The following is a 16,507-nucleotide window of genomic DNA, read 5'->3' on the forward strand; positions in this document are numbered from 1 at the left end:
TTGTCAATTGGAAAATGGAGTTGCAATGAGACAAGGCCAGGTGGAGGTCTTTCCATAGTCACAGGTGCCCCCCAAAGCCATGACAGCAGCCCCTCTGCTCCTCTCGGTGTCCACCCCAACCCCCGATTTCACTCAACTGAGAAGTGACTGATGGGCTGCTAGGAGGCGCCCACCTGCTCTGCTAAGATGGCAAAGCATCCCAGACCTGAAGCAGCTCCCAGCTTTCACCTTCCTTAGCTCTCCTTGCTTCTGGACTCTGCGCTACCCATTAGAAATCAGAAGCAATGCTCCAGGTCCCCCAAAGTGCCCCAGTATACCAGAAGCTGGAGATAATTAGGCTTTCTTATTTTGATCCATTTTTCTACCAAAACTCTTTTCTGCTATGCTTTAAAAAAAAAATAATCTTTATTGGAGTATAGTTGATTTACAGTATGTTAGTTTCTGCTGTACAGCAAAGTACGTCGGTTATACATATATTCACTCTTTAGATTCTTTTCCCAGATAGGTCATTACAGAGAATTGAGTAGAGTTCCCCGTGCTCTACAGTAGGTTATTACCTATTTTTTGTATGGCAGTGTGTATATGTCAGGACTTCTCTTGTGGCTCAGATGGTGAAGTGTCTGCCTACAATGCAGGAGATCCGGGTTCGATCCCTGGGTTGGGAAGATCCTCTGGAGAAGACAATGGCAACCCACTCCAGTACTCTTGCCTGGAAAATCCCATGGATCTCCGAGGAGCATGGCAGGCTACAGTCCATGGGGTCACAAAGAGTAGGACACGACTGAGCGACTTCACTTGGTATATATGTCAGTCCCAATCTCCCAGTTTATCCCTCCTCCACTTATCCCCTGGTAACCGTAAGTTTGTTTTCTATATCCATGACTTTACTTCTGTTTTGTAAGTTCATTTATATCCCTTAAAAAAAAAAAAAGACTCCACATATAAGTGATATTATGTATTTGTCTTTCGGTTCATCATGTTGCTGCAAACGGCATTTGTTCATTGTTATGGCTGCGTAATCTTCCCTTGTACGTGTGCACCACATCTGTCTCCATTCCTCTGCTGATGGACATTTAGGTTGTTTGGCGTCCTTGCTACTTGTAAACAATGCTGTTATGAAAATAGCAATTTCAAACTCTTTGGCCTCTGAGGTTGAGTTTAGGGGACAGAGCGAATGAGGGAATGTTTATTGCCTCTCTTCTCTTTAAAAACCCACCAACCATCACTATGGTGAAAACCTTCCACTTCACCTCTGTGAGGCCCTGAACGCTTCCTAAAATTTCAGCAACATCTGTGTATACAGTTTTCCCTGCAGCCTCACTGCTGTAGGTAAGCTATGATACATGGGGATTCTTGCTTTGTGGCAGCACAGTGAATACATTACTATTAATATATGTGTATACATAGTGAGGAAAAGCCACTTCCCTGGAGTATCATTTTCAACAAAGGGCTGAATGTCCTTGGCTGTGGCTTACACAAGGAATGCATAAACCACCACCCGTGGGACCTAAGTAAACGTCTAGTGATGACTACAAGCGAAGTAAATCAGGAAAATCTCCCTTCCCTCCACCATCAAAAAAGAAACCCACTTCAAGGTAAATAACAAAATTTTTCAAGTTCAAATGAAATGACTGTCCAGTGTTCATCTTTATGGTGTTATGTTTTAGAGTCAAGAGTTTCCCCAAGTTAGCTGCCAAATCCTGAAGGGCTTCTGATTACTCAGACCGACCCCGGGTGCTGAGCTGGCATGGCTGACTTTCCTGGTCCTAGGTTTTCATTACAGAGGTGGCCAATCAAAGGTAGGTCTGCGTGTGGGTCTGGGGTTTCTTAACTTCTCCTTGCCTGTGGTTCCTCTTCATAAATGGGCTTGTTGTGAGCTCTGATGAAAGGCATCTAAAGCCCTGAAAATGTGCCTTGTACTCTGTTAATAATTCAGTCACTAAGAAATGAACATTTAAGCCTTTAAATTGGTGGAAACTTTTACCTACCAGTGTCCCTGCTGTGAGGGATAAAAGGATGTTCTGGGGATGTTTGTTCAGGTGAGGAAGGGAAGGGTCAGGTTTCCACAGCATAGAACACCAGAAGATTTACTTTAAAAATTCAAAAAAAGTAGGTTTAAGAAAAATTATTCAACTACAGTGTGGACTTAAAAAAAATATTCACAACCTTAAAGTTGAGAGTTATGTTTTATTTGGCGGGAATTTTTAGGATTTCAAGCCCAGGAGACAGCATCTAAAGTAACCCTGAGAGAACCGCTCCAAGGAGGCGATGAGGGGGAGCTATATTATACAGAATTTTTCAACAAAGGGCAAGTGGTCAGAACAAGATGTTTGTTAAGAAAACCAGATATCTCGAGATCAGGAATTTAGCTCTTTGCTCTGTATGGGAAGATGCAAGAAGTTCGGGGCTCAGGGAAACCATTCCTTTGATATGTACCTCTCCTATCTGGGGCCAGGGCTCACTGTAGGGGGTGGCTGCAGGGCGGCTGCTAGATGGCAGGTCTTCTTGTCTTTCCTGGGTTTCTCAGGCTCGTGTTGCAGGACTGGAGTCGCTGATGACTGTGACATCCTTGTTTACTGATATGGCCGGAAATATTCTCTCAGATCCTTCTCTTGAACCAGAATTTGACCAATATCGGGAGACATTTCATGACCAATTATTATCCCTGGGCACAGGGAGGCTCATCCCAGATCAGGCGGAAGTTCCTGTTGACATGCCACTCCAGGTGCAAAGTTCCAGATTAGGCCCTGTTGATAATGAAAGGTTCTCTGGACCCTCTGTCTTATTAGGATCCAGGAAATGTTTTTCCTTGTTGCCTATTCCCATACCTAGAATCACACTGTTACAATTATTTTATAAGAGTCATAAATATGATCAATTTCCTCAAGACGTTTAGCCGTCATCAATTTCGTTGGAGGCCCGGTTATACATTGGGTGCTGTAAAAGACAACAATCTCACAAAACAGACACGGTATTATAAAAAAGATATAAGTAATACAGCTAGTACCATTGACAAAAGTCATAGTTATAAATTCTATTCACCATTCAGTCCTATGTAATCAATTCCTGTTCATCTGGATGAAGGAATCAGATATTCCATTAGTTTTGTCACTTGTTACCCAGTTCAGTGGCATCTAAAGCTATCAGAAATTTTTGTTTAAAAAGTTCTTTTCATGAGTCTTCTTGGAAATCTTCATTTTGTAAAAGCATCAGTGTAAAATAATTATTGTCTATAAAGGACAAAGCTTAAAATACTATGGTTAAAGATTTCAGTACAATGCAATTAGCAGGAAACTTGGATATTTTTGTGATATAACATTTTAGGATAATAACTAGAATTATGATTAATATCATATCAGAGGGTAGGGATTCCATATAAATTTTGGAATATATTAATGACATATATCCATCCATTATAACCTAAGGTTCACCTTCAGTTACTTGACAACACTTCCTAAGTAATTTAACATACCAAATAAATTTAGTTTAATATTCCTCTCTAAGATCTTTCAGAGATGTTCCTTTGACATATCCCAGAGTCAACTGGAAGCTAAAAGAACTTTAGTAAAGAGTTTGATAAAAATATCCAAGAGGTTTAAAATGCACCAGGATCACAGGTTACTGTTAAACAATACTTATCATTTAACCAAAATTATACAACAAGAAAACAAATATGGATCACTTGTGTGTGTACACAGAGTTGCTTCAGTTGTGTCCGACTCTTTGTGACCCCATGGACTGTAGCCTGCCAGGCTCCTCTGTCCATGGGATTATTCTCCAGGCAAGAATACTGTAGTGGGTTGCCATGCCCTCCTCCAGGGGATCTCCCCAGAGGGACAGAACCTGAATCTCTTACCACTCCTGCAGGGCACAGACACTCACACCATCTGTTACCAAAGAGGAGCACTTCTAACAGAGAAATCAGATTCCAGTCTTGCATTAGTTTACTTAACAAGATCCACTTACTTAGTTAAAAATTCAGTAAATCTTAATCCTAACCATGCATGAAACTTCTCTCTCAGGTTCTTTTCCACAGTCTTTCTTCAGGTTTTGTATTGATATCAGCCTGTCCCTTATACTTTTTCTTCCAAATAAAACCAACCTATTCTTTTCCCTCAATAAAATATAATTCCATACATCATACCTTCTTTACTGAAAACATTCTATTTCCTACTGAATACTGAAATGTTTCTATAGTATTCCTACTAGTTTCAATTGCATGTTTAAATTAGAATCCTCAACTTTGTTTTGAAAAACAATCTATAAATTTATTCATGACTATTAGGCACTGTGGGATTCTAGTTAAAAGTGGATATATCACCATAGTATAAACTAAAAATGCCTACAGGCATTATTTTTCTAGAGTAATTCAAATTAGTAACTTCCATCTAGAAATATCACATAAGGTGTCTACATGGTAAACTGTCAGTGATTAGAGTTTTTCAATAGCTATTTAAAAATTTTAATTGGAGGGTAAATTACAGTATTGTGATGGTTTCTGCCATACATCAACATCAGCCACAGGGATACATGTGTCCCCTCCCCCTCCCACCCTCGAGGTTGTCGCAGAGCACTGGCCTTGAGTTCCCGTGTCATATAGCAAACTCACACTGGCTGTCTACTTTACATTTGGTAATGTATATGTTTCAATGCTGCTCTCTCAAATCGTCCTACCTTGTCTCTCCACTGTGCCCAAAAGTCTGTCTTCTGTGTCTCCATCGCCACTTGCTGCCCTGTAGATAGTTTCATCATTACCACCTTTCTAGCTTCCATATATAGGTGTTAGTATATGATATTTGTCTGACTTATTTCACTCTGTGTAATAGTAAGCTCTAGGTCTTTCCACCTCATTAGAACTGACTCAAATGTATTCTTTTTTATAGCTCAGTAATATTCCTCTGTGTATATGAACCACAACTAGAATCCTCAACTCTTAAAAACCCTAATTTCTAGTAAAAGCTAAGAAGTAAGCAATATGAACTTTTACATTAGTATTTTGTATACTAGTGAACATAAATATCAGTAATACTTTCTAAAAACATTTGTTTTCTAACAGAGAGCATTTCAGGTAGCACCAAGTATTTTCATTAATAGTTCTAAATACCTTTAGTTTTTCTATTTAGTAACTTCTATCTCAGTAGCTTATTTCTTTTTGGAAATTAGCTAGCTTCCATCACTTAAAATTAGCACAGCTTTAGTACTGTAAGTTACCAATATCTGTAAAGATCATTTTAAGTAGGCATTTCTAAAATATTTTTAAAGAGTTTACCCAAAAGCTCATCAAGTCTCACAGTATCAAGTTATTTTCCTTGCAATAGATAGAAAAGGGTTTTATTTAACGCCTGTTAAACCTAGGCTTCCTTGGTGGCCCAGATGGTAAAGAAACCACCTGCTAATATAGGAGACATGGGTTTGATCCCTGGGTCAGGAACATCCCTTGTAGAAGGGAATGGCAACCCACTCCAGTATTCTTGCCTAGAGAATTCAATTCCATGGACAGAGGAGCCTGGCAGGCTATAATCCATTGGATCACAGAGACAGACACAATTGAGCAACTAACACTTTTCAAACCTAAGTATAACACATTATTATACTTAATATTGATGACTCTAAAGAATTGTCTATATTATCTAGATCAATAAACCTAAATTTTAATACCAGGTTTCAACTTAACATTGAATACTTCCTAGTTCACGTGAACCTGAAGGTCATTATGGCCAGTTTCTTTAATTTGTAAGCATTCTTTAAAAATTTAATTTTGATAATATTATCCACAGGTAGGATATCTCATATGTATAATGTGTTCACAGATATAAACAGGCAAAACTAGACATCTCATGGATTTGTTAGGAGAAGCACGCTGACTGAAACTGCCCACCCTGGCCAGGAATCACTGTAACCATCTGCATGAGTTGTTCTATGACAGGTGGGCCTGGTAAGCAACATGGAACTGAGAAGCCACCACCAACCAGAAGAGTTCAGGAAAGGTCAAAAGGAGACACCACATGTCTGACCACCTCCCAGAATCCTCCTCTCTGGCATCCATCTTGGCTGAACAAGCCATGCACCACCAGGAAGGGCTCTGAGTCAGAATGATTGGCTAAAGACAACCCAGAAACTAATCCCATCACCATAAAACCCGAGACTGCGAGCCACCCTGGGTTCCCTTACCCTACTGCTCTCTGCCCAGGTGCCCTTTCCCAATAAAATCTCTTGCTTTGTCAGCACACGTCTCCTTGGACAATTCATTTCCGACTGTTAGACAAGAGCCCAGTTTTGGGCCTCAGAAGGGGTCCCCCATCCTGCAACAGATTCACTTTAAAAAATTATGAATCTGGTATTACAATATAAACTTACTAATTTATAAAGAACAGTTGGAATACATTAGAACTGCTTGCTCAGATGACTAAAGCTTTACTATTTGTGAAGTCTGGCTGAGGGAGCATTCCCAGTGGTTTGAACTTTAAAGCTGCCACTTTGTCATATTTTTTTTTCCCCCTTGGTTTCAGGTCTTAACCAATTGAGCTAATTATGCTCAGACTCAGGTCTTTGTGGCCTGTACTTACTAATACATTCTGGTTTGTAGAGATTTGCAAGAGAAATACAGTTGCTTTTAATTCCCTCAAAGAATAACTCTGTCAGTTAAATAATACTAAAAGATTGATTTGTCCAACTATATGTTATGTATCAGTGAGAAGATTTCTAACTAAACTGAAATTTGAGTTCTATGTCTTAGAACTTGAGCATTTATCTTGCCTTCAAAGTTTTTCATAAGGCATTCAGCAGAAACCTTTTCTGAGTTTACATATTAAACCCGGAGCAGAAATCACTATTTTTAGTATCATGTAGTTTCCAGTTTTTACTCACTTGTATGGCTCAGGTTGGTTTCCTTTAGTACGGTCAGTTTTGAGTTCCTGCAGCGCAGCTTTATATACCTTGTTTTACAGTATCACACAGGGGAAGTATTTCCCAGTGGAAACATGCCTATCCTACAATAATTAAACAAAAGAGATGTAACCATCTTATATAAACCCCATTTAAATATACCAGCTTTATATATTTTCATCTCAATTCTGGCAACTTATACCTTTAACTTTAGTTTTCATTAGGATCTAATCAACAAGTTTTGATCTTACAGGAGGAGTTTTAAGAAATTATTTTGTTTTTTTCCCTATCCATGGTATCTGTTTTTATAGAAAAGCCTCTGGGATCCCTAGAGGGGACTGAGCCTCAGAAGTCAGGCCCTTCTGCCCAACTGCTGCCCAAAATAGTTGCTGGTCAGGTATCAGTGAAAAATTTTCTAGCTCTTTAAATATAAATTTTAAAACTAGGGTAAATAGATTTGTTTGATTTTTAATGTTGGGGACCAGAAGGAGGTACTTTTTGGCCCATTTAACCTTAGGTAGTGTAGTAATATAAAAACCTTGTGTTTTAATCACATTAATGTCCATTCTATTTATCCCATTTTAAATAACCATCTAAAGATTTCTTTATTCACTTGAGATAATTCCTTTAAAAGTTTCTACCTTGCTGGAAATAGTATCCAGACTTTCCTTATGTGTTTTTCCTATTAATATTAATTATTCTAATGCCATCTGTAAGACTCATTGAGGGGGAAACAAAAACCACAAAAGGAGCTTCCTAAACCAGTTTTTCTTGTTTTAAGCTGAAGCACTTGGGGTCACCATTAAATACATATTCCCCACCTCTGGTTTGTTTTTATAAGTACCAATAAAACAGCTATTTATAATGGGAGCCCTCTAGATTCACCAGTTTGTTAGTTTCTCCCATTTTAAAAGGATCCATCATTTGGCCATTAATAAAATATATATTAATAGTGATTCAAACCTGCAGGAGACTTCTCCACAAGAGTAGGGGAGGATGTAAGTAAAGCCTGGACAGTTTACTTTCAAAAATAGTATAGCAGAGGGCGAGTTTTCAAAACACACACTCTGACATGCAAAGAATGTCTTTGGACAATCAGGTAGAAGAAAAGACACAAAGAAATGCAAGTTCCCCACTAGAAGGCCTCTGTTTAAAGTCAGAATTTGCAAAGATATTTTTATCAAGCCAGCTTTTTAACCTTAATTTAACTGTGTATGTAATAAAAGAGGCCCCCCCCCATTTTTAGGGCAAGATTTCCTTTAATTTCCAATTAAGTAAGTACCTGTAAATTCTGTACCTACATAAACCTGGCTGAATTCAGGAGAAGGAGAAGAATCTGCTCCGGTCACTTCATCAGTCGCCATAACTGTGGACTTAAGAATATTCACAACCTAAAAGCTGAGCGTTATGTTTTATTTGGTGGGAATTTTTAGGACTTTAAGCACAGGAGACAGCATCTCAAGTAACACTGAGAGAGCTGAACTGAGGGAGGCGGTGGGGAAAGCCAGGTTATATAGAAGTTATGCCAAAAAACACCAAAAGCTGATTGTTATTTAAAGAAAACAGGATATTCCAGGCTAAGGAAAGCACTTTTCTATGTATGGGAAGATGCAAGGGTCTGGGCTCACTGAAAGCATGCCTTTGATATATGCCTCATCTATCTGGGGCCAGTATCCTACATTTTAACATCCTGAGTTTCCTCAGGCTCACTAGCTCACATGGAGGGCTGGAATCGTTGATGACTGTGACATCCTTGTTAACTGATATGTCAAGAAATATTCCATTTTTCACAGTAAATGCCCTATGCTTCTCACACTGCTCTGAATGGACTGTGTGGGTATTCCACAACCTTGCCCTTTTTACATTTGGTAACAAAAAGGGTTTTTCCCCCCTTTTACGTGTTTCAGTGGTTCTCAAACTTGAGGCACTTCAGAATCTCCTGGAGGGCTTATTAACACATAGGTTGCAGGGTCTCCCCTCAGGGTTTCTGATTCAGCAGGGCTGTGGGCACGTGGAGAGGATGTGTGTCTAACAAGTTCCCAGGTGCTGCTGACCTCTGAAGGTAAACCCCACTTTGAGAACCATGGCGCTATCTGACATTAAATACTTCCTCAGGAAACTTCCTTCCTAAACCCTGCTGTTCCCAGAAGCGCTGACCTCTGAAGGTAACTGTGCAAACCTCGAATGAATTCACCAGCTTAACAACAAAATTAAGTAGAGCTTCCTCTGGTTCTTAAACAGTTTTCTCTCTCTGGACTTGACCCTATTTTATATTTCATTAGGTTTTTAATCAGGTTTCATTATGAAGTACTTTAAACAAGGTTGGAATTTAACCTTTTAGAAACGTACAAACAGGAAGAATACTTGCCTGGTGTGCCAGGTTTCAGAGACCAGAGAGAATGGAGTGGGCTTTGCTGGGTACCTGGGAGCGAGCCCTGGGGACCTTCATGTCCAGCCTTGTCCTCCTGTTTTTAAAGTACAGGTGATTTACAATATTGCGTTAATTTCTGCTGTACAGCAGACTGATTCAGTTACACACACACACATTCTTTTTCATATTCTTTTCCATAACGGTTGATCACAGGATATTGAGTTCCCTGTGCTGTACAGTAAGACCTTGTTGTTCATCCATTCTACATATACTTGCTTGCATCTGCTAACCCCAAACTCCCGCTCCTTACCCCCTCTCCCACCCATCGCCCTCTTGGCAACCCAAGTCTGTTCTCTCTGTGAGTCTGTTTCATAGATAGGCTCAGTTGTGTCCATTTTAGATTCTACATACCAGTGCCAGCATATGACATTTGTCTCTGTCTGACTTCGCTTAGTGTGATCATCTCCAGGTCCGTCCATGTTGCTACAGATGGCGTCGTTTCATTCTTGGCTGAGTAATATCCCATTGTATATACGCACCACATCTTTTTCACTTGTTGATGGCCATTTAGGCTGCTTCCATGTCTTGGCTCTGGTAAACAGTGCTTCCATGAACACTGGGGTGCATGTTATCTTTTCATCTAGATATATGCCAGCAGTGGGATTGCTGAATCATATAGAAACTCTGTTTTTAGCTTTTATTGAGGAACCTCCATACTGTTTTCCATAGTGGCTTCACCAATTTACATGCCCACCAACAGTGAAGGTGGGTTCCAGCTTTGTCCCCTTTGGCTTCTTAGCAGCAGAGCAGTAGGTCAGGGTGGCACCGACTACCAACAGTAGGGATGGTGTGGCCTCACCTCCTACCTGACAGGTGGCTACACGACCTGCCACTTGGAGGTAACTGATGATGCACAGGGCTCAGGGCAGGGCATGCCCCGGTTTCTCTTAAGTGCTTGCTGCTGTTACTATAGTGTCACTGGAAGGAAACAAAGACCCAAAGCTCCAAAGAGCAAGAGGGAGCCATTTGACCTTGAAGGACACTCAGAGCACAGACTGTGAACAAATTCATTATTGAGTCACTATTCAATGCCAGACACTGAACTCAGCTGAGGGTCCCTGCCCACAGGAAGCATCCAGCCAGCGGGGAGGATTATATTCAGCAAAGATTCCCACCTGTGAAGGCATCATGACAAAACGGGATGAGTGTTCTGCAGGGGCAGAATTCAGCTTGCTCTGAACATCAGCTGTCTTACCTGGCCTTCCGGGTTGGGGAGTCAATGCTGGCTAAAATCTGGAGGACAGGTAGTCACCAATCGGGGGAGTATACTGGGGGCATTCAGACAGTGCTGAGCTGCACAAACACCCTGGGGCAGGAGGAAGCTTGGAGGGTGTGAGGGTCTGGAAAGAGGTCTTGGGGCAGGGGTGCTGGAGGGAGGAAGGGCATGAATGGAGAGGTGGTTGGGGTGGGGGGCATGCCACTCGGGGGGCCAGTGCTGTTAGGGTGAGGTCAACTCCCTGAGCAATTTTAAGGCAGGGAGTGGAGAGGTTCCCACGATATAGGCACGTGTTTGGAAAAGACCATTCTGGCTGGAACAAGCAGAAGAGATGAGGTTGGAATGGAAGCGGGAGAGGATGTGGGGCAACCAACAGGGGTTGGTCGTGTTAACAGCCAGTCCCTGAGCCGAGGCTGGGTTCCAGGCCCCAGGACTGTGATGCAGCAGGTGTGTGGGGGTGGGGGCCACCTTCCCAAAGTGCTGATGCCACCACCGTGGACCACACCCTGAATGGTGCCTACTTGGACACTGGTGGTAGAAGGAGAACAGGTTAGTAGATGGATTCTTAGAGACGTGCTGTTCATATGCTTCAAGAAAAGGGTGTAAAAAGGTGTGGGGGAAGGCCTTTCTGGGAAAAACTGGGGCTCTTCACTCTAAAGATGCTTGTCCCCAAGCATAACACAGTACAAACTTCAGAGATGCCTGAGCGGTTTGGGGTCAAGGACAGAACTTCACAGAAGCTTTAAGGGCCGTGCTGATTAACCCAGGCTCTGTGTAACCTCAATCTGTACCAGATGTGTTTTTATCCCTCCTTCTGGCTTCCTTGGGACAGCAGCAACCACCAAGGTGACAGACGGAAGCCTGGATCCATCACAGCAGCCTTGGATCTCGCTCTGTCCCATAGAAAACCAGAGAGGTGGACATCCTCCTTTTTGCTTAGTGCTTCAGAAAGCATGCTAGCCAACCCAGGCACTTTGCTTTAAAGTCCTCCCTTGGCTCTAAGAAACAGCGGTGTCATACGGAAGATTTCACTTAGGTGTCAAACATAACCACACACCAACTCGGGAGGCCTCTGTCCGTTCCTCCCCGCTCCTCGCCAGGTCCCTGGCTGTGGGGTCCTGGGGAAAGGAGGCCCGCCTGTCAGCACAGCTGACTGATCATGTTACCCAGGATGGGAGCGTGTAACACACCGATGGCCTAGAAGGGCCCTCGTAAGGTTTGGCCCGCGTGGGGACATGTTCTGATGGCAGGCATATGTTCTCGAGGGCACCCGGGACCACCTAGGAAACAGATGTGTCCCCGGGTCTGTGTGGCCACAAAAGGCCCTCCTCTCCCTCCAGGACTGTCCCCAGAGCCACCATCCTGCCACTAGGGCCTCCCTTCCCTCCACTCTGCCCGGGTCAGAGCGGTCACCACCCTGTATCAAAGTCTCGGCCCGGCTCACAGCTGTGTTCTTAGCACCAGGAGGAACGGGGCCGGTCGGTGGTGCACAACCCTCCCGAGGTCATCACTCCGTCCTCACCGTGGGAAGCTGGTGGCTCCATTTTCTCTGCAGGAAGCCGATGCTGCCGGGAGTGCCTTTCATTTCGAAGTGGAGCTGTCTGCGTCTGGGGAGAAACCGCCTCTGGGCTCCTGTGTTTGCCGTGGTGTCTGCACAGCTTGAGGCATCAACCGGAAAGCCGCCTGCTACGGTTCTGGGGGGCTTGGCGGTGCCCCAGCGATGGCCGATGTGGAGGCTGCATGGGGGCTGGAGCTGGGAGCGCTGCCTGGGGTGGGGTGTGACCCTGGTGTTGTGAAGTAGCCGTTCTCTGATTGGCGACGGCCTGATTCACAACACCAGCTGCCCCACCGCACCGTGCCAGCCGTCGGACCTCTGTGCTGCCTCTGGAGTGGAGGGGGCAGAGAGCAGCCAGGGGTTAGAAGCAGAATGCAGCAGAGTCGGCCTTTCATCTCCCCCTCTGCCTACACCCTTGTTGACTTCTTTTATATTTTGAATTCTGTTAAAAATTTTTTTTATTGGAGTATAACTGCTTTACGACATTGTCAGTTTCTGCTGTACAACAACGTGCATCCACTTTATGTCCACATCTCTCTCCTCCCTCTTGAGCCTCCCTTTCTCAGCGCCACCCACCCCCAGGTCATCACAGAGCATGGAGCTGAGCTCCCTGTTACACGGCAGCTCCCCGTTGTGATCAGTTTCACACGTGAGGGCGCATATATGTCAGTGCTCCTCTCCCAACTTGGCCTAGTGCCCGCCCCCATCCCGTGCCCACGTCTGTTCTCTGCGTCTGGGTCTCTGTTCCTGCCCTGCAAATAGGTTCATCTGTACCATTTTTCTGGATTCCATATATATGCGTTAATATGCTATGCTTGTTTTCCTCTTTGACTTCCTTCACTCTGTATGACAGATGCTAGGTCCATCCATTTATCTGTTGTTCTGACTTCTCAAATATGCCACATTCCTTTCCACCACAAGCTGCTTCCTCCTCCTGGAATGCCTCATTCTCTATTTCACATAGTTTAATACCAACTCCTCTTTCAGCTTTCCAATCCAACATGACTTCCCGTCACCGTCCCCCGACCAGACCCGACTCTGCTCTCCTGTGATTTCCAGGCCTCTGGTCCTCTTCCTGAAGGTTCTTACCACACAGTGTGCAGCGAGCTGTTGCCACTCGACTCCAGCCTCCCTCTCGGGTCCCCAGCCTTCGCCCTGTAGGGGATGCTTGATAAATACTGGTTGAGTGAATGTATCATTTAAACTAAGACTTGAGTGGTCCAACTCGTCCTTTCTAAGCATTTGGAAAAGGAAAAAGAAAACTGGCACCCAGCATCCTCAGGACGTGCACACACTGTTCTGTAGGAACAGTGACCGCCAGACCTCCTCACTCACCTCCCCACCTCTAGGCTCTCGTGCCCTGATGCACAGCGACACCATGGGGATTCCTCCAGAGGGCCAGTCGGATTTGGATTAATCTCTCCAAGGCCCCTGCCCACAAGCCCCAGATCCCATGGCTCCTCACGTCCGTACTTGCCCCTCCTCCCTCGTGGAGCTGCGTCCCCCCAGTACACCCCGTGTGCCTGCTGCTGTGGCTCTGAACACTCCCCCATCTCGTGGGCTCCAGGGTCAGCCACCCCTCAGCCTGATCGTGGGGTCCCTGCAGCCCAGCGCCGCACAGCAGGACCTGCAGCTCGGCTGCGCTCTTCCTGTGGAGGAAGTCCCCACAAACTTAGAGGCAGAGACACAGGTTTGTGCTTAGTGTCTGCTCTGAGCCATCAGGATGGCCAACATTTTGCCACTGAAGGACACTTTCTCATCTCCACGGCCACCCTACATGGCCAGTCCAGCCCTCTACCCCTGCCGGCACCCCAACTCTCACCTGGACAAGGCTCCGTGCATCGAACTCGTCCCGCTGTGGTTCACTCTTTACTGCAGCCTGAGTGACGCTTCTAAAACATGACTCAGAGCCTGTCACTCTGTTTGTCCCCTCCTCCCCTCCCCCATCCATCCAGAGTAAACTACAAGTCCAGCAGAAGCACACAGGTCTGGGCGGCCCTGCCCCGCCCACCTCCCTCTTCTTGTCCGCTCATCTAGGCACCGTACCGTCTTTCTTTCAGATCTTGACACACAGAGCTAGAGCACGCAGCACCTTCTGCAAGGGAAACAATCGGGCCTTTCCTGGGGATGGAGCCTTTTGTGAGCTCAAGAAAGTCCCCCTTTCCCTGGGCAGAGGCAGCCCCAGAACAGAGTATGTGGGTGGCTACCTGGCCAGTGGCCTGCGCTGGACCCCAGCCCCCACGTACCCCAGAACGGGGGGCTCATGCATCACAGCTGCCCCTCCCTCTCCACTCAGGGCCCGGTTACCTGCTGTTGCCTCTGAAGTGCCTCAGCTATGCTGGGGCATTTGAAGAGCATGTTAACATTTCTGGTGTTCCAGAATTCTGCACCCATTTTAACCAAAGCTTTTTATCTCTTTATTTCTCACTCTGGCCTGTTTATATTACTTCTTTTTCTTCACTATTTGCTTGGCAAGGTCAAGCTAGCTAATTCTGGTGTGTGTGTGTGTGTGTGTGTGTGTGTGTGTGTTTAACGTCACGTAATGATCACTTGGCGAAGGCAATTGGAAGGACGTGACATTTATCTAAGCTTTATAACATCAGAGGTCTCAAATCAACAAACCATTTTCCTGCCTGTTCCTTCTGGAAAAAGATGATGGGAATAGAAATAGGGTGTGTTTCCTCATCAACCAGCTCCCAGGGTGTCCCTGGGTCCATGCCGATTTTCTACAGCAGCTGACATCCCCCCAACCTGGCTGACTGGCTCAGGATGGGGAGGTGGGACTCCGGGCTCCCTCCCTGCCCGCTCCCAGCTTCTGCTGCAGCTGGTTTGAAGGCGAAGCCTAGGAATCCATCCCCACCCCCAGGGATTCTGGTAATCCAGATTCAGGCCCTGCTGCTCTAAATCCACAGCCCTGTGAGAAATGGACGTTTGTATGAACCCTGGTGTGGTGATGAGAGTCTGACAGAGTCAGCATCTTGAGACGAAAATGAAATCTCACTCACGCGGCAGGTGCTGGCTATATGGAGCCCCACTGGCCCTGTGCATAGGGTACCCTCGGCTGGCATGGCCTCCCTTGGGCAGGAACATGGTGGGCCTGTGGGGTACAAGGAGTTAACATCCCTCATCAGTGATGCTTGGAAGCTGGTGGAAAAATTCCTGCTCTCTCGTCCCACCCAGGCTGGCAGAGGTCCCCAGCTGCCCACAGCAGTGACTTGGAGGGTAATTCCATCTTTCTTGGTCCCCTCTCCTCTCATCTGCCTGGCCTCTTCCTGGCGCTGCCCACCAACACTCAGCTATGCATTAGCGACAGTGTGAGTGTCTAAGCGTGCCTGAATCTTGAATGCCCATATCTTCCTTGTTCCCACCGTTGCTTTCAGCAGGACCAGGATGAGTGGCACGAGGCACTTGCTCTCAGGTGCTGATGCTGCCCTTGTCCAGGCGGGACCAGGAGCACCTTCTGAAAATTTATGCCTTGGCCTGTCTTGCTTGCTCCGCCAGCTCTCGCCCTGACTTCCAGGCACAGTCAACCACTCCAAGTAGGCATTTTGTCAAATGTGTTATACTGAACGAGCGTTCATTGTTTTTCAGAGACAATCACCCTCTGAACGGAGGACCCTTTGGCATTCAAAGCCCGGGGTACGAGGATCACTCTGCACAGTCAGTGGGCGCCCATGCTGCCACGGGTATGTAAGAATGTGCGTTTGTTTCTTCTAGGATGACAGCAAGCATGAGCCTAAAGGCAGCCTGGGAAGCCTGCCTACGTTAGCCGGTCTTGGTTGGAAGACTCCAGGTGGGCTTTAAAATAAAAAAATCCCGTTTCTGAGAGGACCCACAGGGCTGCTGACCCCAGCCTGGAGTTTATTAGCACAGTTAATATCGCATGCAAATAGATTTCCCCGCCTCGGTCATGCCAGTCCATTAACTCAGCCCCTGTCTGCTACATCTTTATCCTTGGCAGGTTAATCCTGCCAAATGCCTTTGCTGTAGCACGTGTCATGCCGCACCCACAGCTAACAATGCAGTTTTGCTAATCCTGTTCTATCAGCTTTGTGGCCCTGTCTGGTCAATCCGATGGTGCCAACAGCGCACAGCAGAGTTTTGTTTTGTTTTTTGCCAATATCTTTCTCCTGCTCTGGCACCCCATACCCCTTCCTTCTCGCTCTTTTTCCCCCTTAAATATGGTTTCAGTTAAATAGTTTGAAAGTCAACCACAGTGTTTGGACAGCTGCCAATGCCGGTGCCTTTCAGACAAGGATGTCAAGGCTCTCAGCGGGCCTCCAAACTCTTTCCAGAAGCCTCACCCAGCTGGCAGCTGAATATGCTAAGTGGGAAGGGTTCAAACAGGAAAATCTGATAAAGATCCACCTCTTTCAAGGCCTTGAAGATGACTGAACGGAGGGTGTTGGTATCATACTCT

The 16,507-nt window shown here is 45.3% G+C and overlaps 1 long non-coding RNA gene across 1 annotated transcript; it reads right to left on the reverse strand.

Moving 5' to 3' along the window:
- Window positions 1-2,174: 2,174 nt before the first annotated feature.
- On the reverse strand, window positions 2,175-8,443 carry LOC120867782. Its single transcript, XR_005722009.1, has 3 exons — window positions 8,168-8,443; window positions 6,868-6,989; window positions 2,175-2,954 (listed from the first exon to the last, which is right to left on the reverse strand). It is a non-coding gene; the product is annotated as an uncharacterized LOC120867782 (long non-coding RNA).
- Window positions 8,444-16,507: the final 8,064 nt, after the last annotated feature.

Source organism: Oryx dammah, unplaced genomic scaffold, assembly GCF_014754425.2.
Source record: "Oryx dammah isolate SB20612 unplaced genomic scaffold, SCBI_Odam_1.1 HiC_scaffold_9, whole genome shotgun sequence".
NCBI classification, from domain to species: Eukaryota; Metazoa; Chordata; class Mammalia; order Artiodactyla; family Bovidae; genus Oryx; species Oryx dammah.